The 8,042-nt window shown below is 29.6% G+C and overlaps 1 long non-coding RNA gene and 1 other non-coding gene across 2 annotated transcripts; one reads left to right on the top strand and one right to left on the bottom strand.

Annotated features, from left to right (window-relative positions):
- The first annotated feature begins 352 nt into the window (after positions 1–352).
- Positions 353–459, top strand: LOC145637500 (small nucleolar RNA R71). Its single transcript, XR_014114276.1, has one exon. It is a non-coding gene; the product is annotated as a small nucleolar RNA R71 (small nucleolar RNA).
- A 2,047-nt stretch (positions 460–2,506) lies between these two features.
- Positions 2,507–4,474, bottom strand: LOC145634679 (uncharacterized). The gene is made up of 3 exons (XR_014113473.1): positions 4,198–4,474; positions 2,839–3,129; positions 2,507–2,754 (listed from the first exon to the last, which is right to left on the bottom strand). It is a non-coding gene; the product is annotated as an uncharacterized LOC145634679 (long non-coding RNA).
- Positions 4,475–8,042: the final 3,568 nt, after the last annotated feature.

Here is an 8,042-nt window from a genome sequence, read left to right as displayed (position 1 = left end):
ATCCTGCTCCCAATGACCTACAATACCACAATTTTCACAGAAAGCCTCATTAGAATTATTATTAATCGCAGAAACATTGGCTACGTTAGCAGTGCTCAGATTATCTAATTTTTGACAAATAGAGGTCAGTTGAGCTTGCAAAAAGGATACAGAGTCGACGCTATGTTTCCCCTTGTTAGCAAATCCTCTGGGATTCCCATATTGGGAATTGTGTATTGCCATGTCTTCAATAACCTGACCTGCGTCATCAACATTAAGATTCATAAATCTCCCACTAGCTGCAGAGTCTAAAATTATTCTAGAAGGATTTCCAATGCCGTTATAAAAGGCTTGGATTAACTGCCATTGTGCTAAATTGTGGTGAGGGCATTCTCTTTGTAAGTCCTTGAACCTCTCCCAAGCCTCATATAAAGACTCATCGGCTTCTTGGGCGAAATTCTGAATCGCACTCCGTAGTACTGTTGTTCTCTCTGCAGGATAATATTTGTTATAAAAATTCAAAACAAGAGTTTCCCAGTCAGTTATACCAAGCGTAGTTCTATTTAGACCATTAAACCACAATTTAGCTTTTTCAGTTAAAGAAAAGGGAAAGAGAATCTCCCTGATTTGTTCTTGAGTGACCCCGGCTTGCCTTATGGTGTTGCAATATTGACAATAGTCGGCAATGTGAAGATTCGGGTCTTCACCCTTGGCTCCACTGAATTGCTTCCTCTCTATCATCGTTATAAATTGGGGTTTGATTTCGAATTGAACCCCATTAAGAGTCGGAGTAGGGGTGAGATGTGGAAAATCCATAAGCTTTGGTTGTGAATAATCACTAAGTTTCTTTGGAACCGCCATCTCTGATTCTGTGTCTGATGATGCCTCTGAATTGCTAGAACAAGTTGGAGAATCTCGGTGATTATTGTTATTATCACCAGAATCCGCCAGGATTTGCTTGTAGAAGTTTTTCTGTCTATGGAAGGAACGTTCGATCTCAGGATCGAATGGGATGTAACCTGATCTGGAACACCTGGGCATAAACAAAAACTAGAAGCAAATATGAGATTTGTCTCAGAGAACTAACGCTCACTGAGAAAAAAAAGGGAAAAAATCTAGACTACAAAAATAATCAGAAATAAAAATAAAACCGCTTCCCCGGCAACGGCGCCAAATTTTGACAGGGTAAAGTCGTATCCCCTAATCAAAAATAATTACCTAATTCACTAACTAAAGTAGATAGGGAAGTAGGGTCGATCTCCACAGGGAAACAAGTATTTTTACTCCTAATTAAATATTATAATCTAAATTATTTAAGTAACCAATATTAAAAGTTGAATATGAAACTAAACTAAAAAGAGTAGGAAAAGGGAGAAAATAATATATAAAAGGATCTAGGGCATAGGTTCACGAATAAATAATACTCTGGGGTAAAATAGGGTAATCGATCATTGACATTGCATAAATAACATGATTAACAGGCTCTCGCAATTTATTAACCAACATAGATCTAACAGGCTCTCGCAATTTACTAGATCTAAGTCCTTATCGAAAATAGCCTTTAATATCAAATTAACATCTGCTCGATTCATCAATTTAATATTGCTATACTTTTACAAGACGCAATTGTAAAACATTAAAACAATCCAATAAGAAATCATCATGCAATACCAACAATCAATAATAGTCAATCATCAATGCATCAATTAACCAGATTGTAAAGGGCTCTCGCTACTTATTACAATCACACAATTAATTTATCTCATCTCTCGAATCTTGACTTAACCATTTATAAATTAACTTGCCTATTGAAACTAGACCTAAACATTAATTCTCATCTCTCGATTCTTGAATTAATATTGTCAAACTCATGCATAAAAGATAGGCCTAATCTAGTCACAGAGCATTAAATCAATCAATAGGAAATTAATCTAGCATTGATAATCAACAACAATAATTTACCCCTTCATACACTACAAAAAAAATTACTTACAGAAGCAAGAAAAACATGCCTCAAATGATAGTGATGTGGCCTCTAATTACTTTTAGAGACAACAAAGTAAGTGCCCTTAATAAGTCTGTCGCTAATTAATGGAATGCCCCTAAAGCCTCTTTTAGAGGCAATACAATATATTGCTTTTAAAAACCCATATATTTAGAGGCAACCATATAATCTTGCCTCTAAATATAATTAGAGGCATTATAAAAGCTTGCTACAAAATACCATATATATTCAAGGGCAATCATATAATTTTGCCTCAATATATGATTTGGGGCATCATTAAAATTTGCTTCCAAATAACATATGCATTTAGGGGCAGTCATATCATTTTGTCACAAAATATAATTAGAAGCAATTTGTATATTAATGCTAATGATATTTGATGCAAATAAAAATTGACGAGAATTTTTTTTGGAGGCACAATAGTACAATACATAATATATGCCTCTAATACATACATTGGTTTTAAATCAGATATACACAATTTATTCATAGAGTATCCAATTTTATGATTAACAATGTTGATTTCATTAAATTAAACTAAATTTTTTTTATTTATAATAGAATAGTCATTACATTATTGATCTAAAAAATGTAATTAAGTTATTACTAAATAACTTAGCTAGCTTCAATACAATTACATGACTTGTTATAAACATTTGATAAAGTGAAATAACAAAGAGTTTTCTTTAAAACTCTAAGCTTGAAAAAAAGACATTATTTTCTTCAATTTCTTCCAATACGATCTCTAGCCATCTTCATTGTATAATCTCCTGCCATTGTATAAGTATGGAATTAATAATTTGTAACTTTGAAAAGTAAATAAAAATAACTAACTTATAAAAATAAGACAATACTTTTTATTTGAAGTCACATTGTGAGTTTCTTGCTCGAACTCAACTTCCTCATTTTCCTCGGGTACATAATCACCATCTTTCTCAAGGGAAACATTGTACTTCTGCTTACTTTTCTTAACTTTCGAACTACTTACTAAGCTTGTCAAACAGGCAGTAATGCGCTTTATGCCCAATGTCTTAATTCTAATCTTGTTAGTTTCAATTGTCTTGAGACTTTGTTGTTCATACTCATTTTGGCTTATGTAATCATACTTTGAATGTGCTTTTCCACCCGATCTAGACATATCAGCACTAAAAAAACAAAATCATATATAAGTGTAAAATAAATATTAGAAATCAAAGCTTTAAAAAACTAACGATATAGGTTGCTCAAAATCAAAGTTGTGTACAATTAAATGTTGTTCAAACAAAAATGCAAATACTCTTAAAAATAAGCAAATAGAATCTTAAGAAAAAAAAAACCCAAACAAACAAAAAAAACTACTTACAGTATATATGTGACAATTACATAATAATATTACACCACACTATAACAATGTAAAGAAATCCATAACTACAATTAATAGACCAAACAATCAAAACATTTTAAATATAGATAATTCATAAGTGATAAAATTAAGTGCTTAACTGGTTAGTGAATGATTCAAGAATACATTGGTCATTTTTTTACCAAAACCAAAGGCACTTAAAATAGATTAATGATAATCAGATAATAAATAAAGAACTAAGTTCAGTACTTCAGTGTGCAACCAAAGCCATTATCCTTAAACAATATTATAATAAACCATATCATGTATTCTTTTGACCTTGCTAAATCATTATTAGCCTTCACAAATTGCTAAATCCTTATATGTTGGGGCTGGGAGTATTAACTTAATGGCGTATCACGTATGATCATATCCTTGATCAAACATAATCCTTTTAAATACATGTTCTCCTATGTTTATTACTACTATTTGATATGCATAATCAACATCTGTTTCACTCTTTTCCCACACAACACATTGTTATATGCTGTTCATTCTTCTATATCTCTTCTTTATTTTTCTGACACAAATCATTAATCAACACATATTTTCACCAAATTCAACCCTTATTATACATTTTAATATTTTTAAATAGCGTTATACATTTATCAAAACTTCCCTTATAGTATAATAGTAGATAATAAACATTGCATCAAATTGATAGATTTTATAGCATTCAATTTCAATTCGACAATCAAAGTAGTTCAATCTAAAAATTTTGAATAATAACCCTAAATTAATTCAATCTTAAAATTAAGAAAACTTTAAATTCAAAATAATTAAAAATAACCAAAACAATTTACTTCTATTGATTATTGAAAATTTTAATTACCTTGCATAGTGATATGTACTCTGACCAATCAAGTTCGATCGGCCACAAACTCCAAACGCTATTTTAATTCGTCTCCCTTCGCTCGTCCAGAGTTTAGTAAGATTGTTTTTTGAAATTGCTTAGGGTAAAATTACGGGAGGAAAATTTGATAAAGAAAGATAGACAAGGGATAAATCACCACATACGGAGTGTTTCACAAAATCGGGGAGGGAATAATAGATGAAATCAAAGTAATTCCCTCTCAATTTTTTGGGGCTAGTTTAGTTTCGCAAATTTCCCGATTTTGAAACGAAATTCTGCCAAAATTATCATGAAGATAATCATGATAAGTGATTTTTTCTATTTTTTTTTAATTGTTGAAATTGAAGATATATTTGGAGGATTTGGTGGGTTGTTTTGTTCTTTTTGGAGAAATAATGGCGGAAGATACGAGAAATTCCTTTGCATTTTTTTTTTTTTTTTTTTTAATTATATATGGTAAGGCTTGTTTTTTTTGGTGAAAATATATGTAAAGGCTTGTTTAGTTGTTTGTAATAAGGTTATAAAGCAATGCTCTTGCCGTAAAATAAAATAAAAATAAAGCTATGCTCTTGTTTGTTACTGTATTTTATTTGGAATTTTATTTATTTTAATCCAAGAATAAGTTTTTAAGTTATTTAGTCAGTTAGGGTCTGTTCACATTTACTGAATTGAGCTGAACTGAACTGATTGGAACTGAACTGAATATTTTATGAGAGAAGGAAATTGGGAGCTGAACTGAACGGATTGGAGCTGAACTGAACTGAACTTATTAGAGCTGAACCTGAACTTCACTAAACTGAAATTAAGTAAATGTGAACAGGCCCTTAGCGCGTTTCGCAGGGGTTACTTATAGGGTTCAGTAGGTCAAGGGTTATCTATAATAGAGTTGCTCAGACGGTTACCACGTTTTCTATGTGAGAGTTTTCCTTGACCGACCGAGTAACCCTTAAATAAGTAACCCTTAACCGAGTAAAACTTATAATACAGACAAAGTAACCCTTATTATATTGATCGAGTAACCCCTTATTATATACACTTATTAAGTGACCATTGTCACACTAATGGAGTAACCACTTATTTTACTTATTAATAACTCTTACCACAATGACAAACTAACTTCTACCTTACTATTAATTAAGTAACCCTTATAACCATAACGAATTACCCCCTATTACACTAACTGAGTAATTCAGGGTGGATGGTCATATAGTATGACAAGTTACATACAAAAGTTAGGGTTTGTTCAGTTCACCTTATTTTCACTTATTTCAGGTGTAATAAGTTCAGATAAGTTATGTTCAGGTTTAAGGTTTACCTCAAGTACAAATTACAATTAAAATTATTTTTAATAAGCTAGGTATAATAAGTTCAAATAAGTTAAGATCAGTGAAAACCAGGTGAATAGAACACACCCTTATTATTTATAAAATAAGTTGCTATCATCTTAAATAGTATAATGTAAAGTGAAAATAGCCAATGTGTATAATTTGTGCACAAAATATGAAATATAGGTATTAGATTATAACATTACATTCGTAGTATTCGGAAAACTAATGTAAACTTTACACTACCTAAATATACCATGACTTAGGGCATGTTCACATTTACTGAACTGAACTGAACTTATCTGAACCGATTGGAGATGAACTGAACTGAACTGAACTGATTGGAGCTGAACTGAACTGAATTGAGCTAAAATAAATATTTTATGAGAGAAGGAAATTAGCAGCTGAACTGAACTGATTGGAGCTGAACTCAACTGAACTGAACTGATTGGAGTTGAACTGAATTGAAATTAAGTAAATTTGAACATGCCCTTATAATTACTTGAAATAAGTAAAATGGGCTAACTCTAAATTTTTTTTTCGTATTGATTTTACATATTATCTTCATTTGTAATAATTTTAAATGTTGATATTTTATTATTTAATTTTTTTTTCAATAAAGTACTTACCACTAGAGTTTATGTTGTAAAATCGTAACATAATATACTTTTCTATTTAATTGTAATTGGAACAATTTGAATGACATTTGTGCTAAGAAGTATTTGTATCATTAGTTACTTCATCCGCATTTTTTTTATTTTCAACCAACTCCATTATTATCATAATATAATAATTTATACTATTCATCCTATTACTCCGTGCTCAAGAAAAAAAATAGAGCAAGTAATAAAATACGGAGGGAGTAGATATATGAAAGACTAATACAAAAGGATTTTACATAACATATGTCTCATATGTACTAATCAAAATTCTAGTGAATTTAAGTATGTAATTATGTAAACAGTGTAATATATGACAGTCTCAATGTACTACTCAAGGTTTTTTTTTTTTTTTTTTTTTTTGGAAATACTAACCCAAAGTCCCAAAGATACACATAATAAAAGTTTTTTTATTTATAATTGTACTCGTATGATTGTAGTGTAAAATATTCAAAGAAATCAATATTTTTACACTCCTAAAAAATACAAAGGAAAAAAGAAAAAAACAAAGTTCTTTCAATTCTTTAATTAGGCGCTAATTCCACTTTCAATTGCCGCCAAAACACTAAAAATATTTAGGGTTAATCTCTTTAATAAACCTTGGGATTGATATTGCATAATCCCATGATTCACAATTGTCATTGCTCAACCCAATTTGCAAATTTCTTTGATACACCAAGAAATATTCTAATCAATTTTCTTAAAATTTTGATGAAATTGGAAATGCTTTGGTTGTCATTAGTTCTAACACAACAAAGAATAAGAAATGTAATCTGCAAAACATGCACAGGTAATATATACGGAGTAGATGATTTACTTATTACTTTTAATGGCAAAAAAACTCATTGAAGATTTTTTTTTTTTTACTTTATTTTATTTTGCAATTTTCTGTTTCATAAGCTAATTCTAGATAACCATGTTGAACAAAATTAATTGTGTAGTTATTTTATTCAATTTGGCTTGATTTTCCTCTATACTTGGTTTAATTTCGTTCCATTCTTAGAAAAAATTCACATACTCCATACCTTTTTCAATATGATGTAAGTACTTGTACCACTCTTCATAGTATTTTATTATATATATATATATATATATATATATATATATATATATATATATATATATTAATTTGGGGCTTAGAGATAGTAAATAATGATATTTTGTATATTCCAATTGCTTTTGCTTTTTGATCCATTTGTTTCGGTTCATTCTAAGAGATATTGGAATAGAACTTAGGAGTTGTGTTATTTTAAATTTGTATAGTTTTATTTCATGATTGGGTTTTTTATTTTTTGTTTTGATGATTTATGAAATGATACATGAATTGAAAATAGATATTTTTTTTTTTTTTGTTTTTTGTTAGTAAGTTTTGTCGGTTAGTTTGTGCAATGGAGTATATGTATTGATTTGGTTAATTTTGTTGCAGATATGATATCAAATTGAATAATACCATTTCTTTCAGAAGATAAACATGTACCTTTGTTAAATTTCAATATTGTTAAATTAAAATTTTTAGCAATAACTTATAATCTACTAATGCTTAAGGGTAATGTAAATTTCGTCAGTACTAAAAATAATTTTTAGAGGCAACTATGATTTCACTAATTCTAAAGAGGATGTTTAGAGGCAACCTTAATTCCATTAATGCTAAAAAAAATAATTAGAAGTTACGCAAAATTCATTCACGCTAAAAAAAAGGCATTTAGAGGCAATAATATTTTCATAATGCTGAAAATGAACATTTAGAGGCAATCATAATTTCAACAACGCTAAATAGGAATTTTAGAGGCAACTTAAAACTTGATAACGCTAAAGCTAACTTTTAGAGGCAATACTAATT

Source organism: Chenopodium album, chromosome 6, assembly GCF_948465745.1.
Source record: "Chenopodium album chromosome 6, dcCheAlbu1.1, whole genome shotgun sequence".
Taxonomy (NCBI): Eukaryota; Viridiplantae; Streptophyta; class Magnoliopsida; order Caryophyllales; family Amaranthaceae; genus Chenopodium; species Chenopodium album.
Note: the sequence above shows the minus strand (reverse complement) of the source record. Positions and strands in the feature narration are given on the sequence as shown.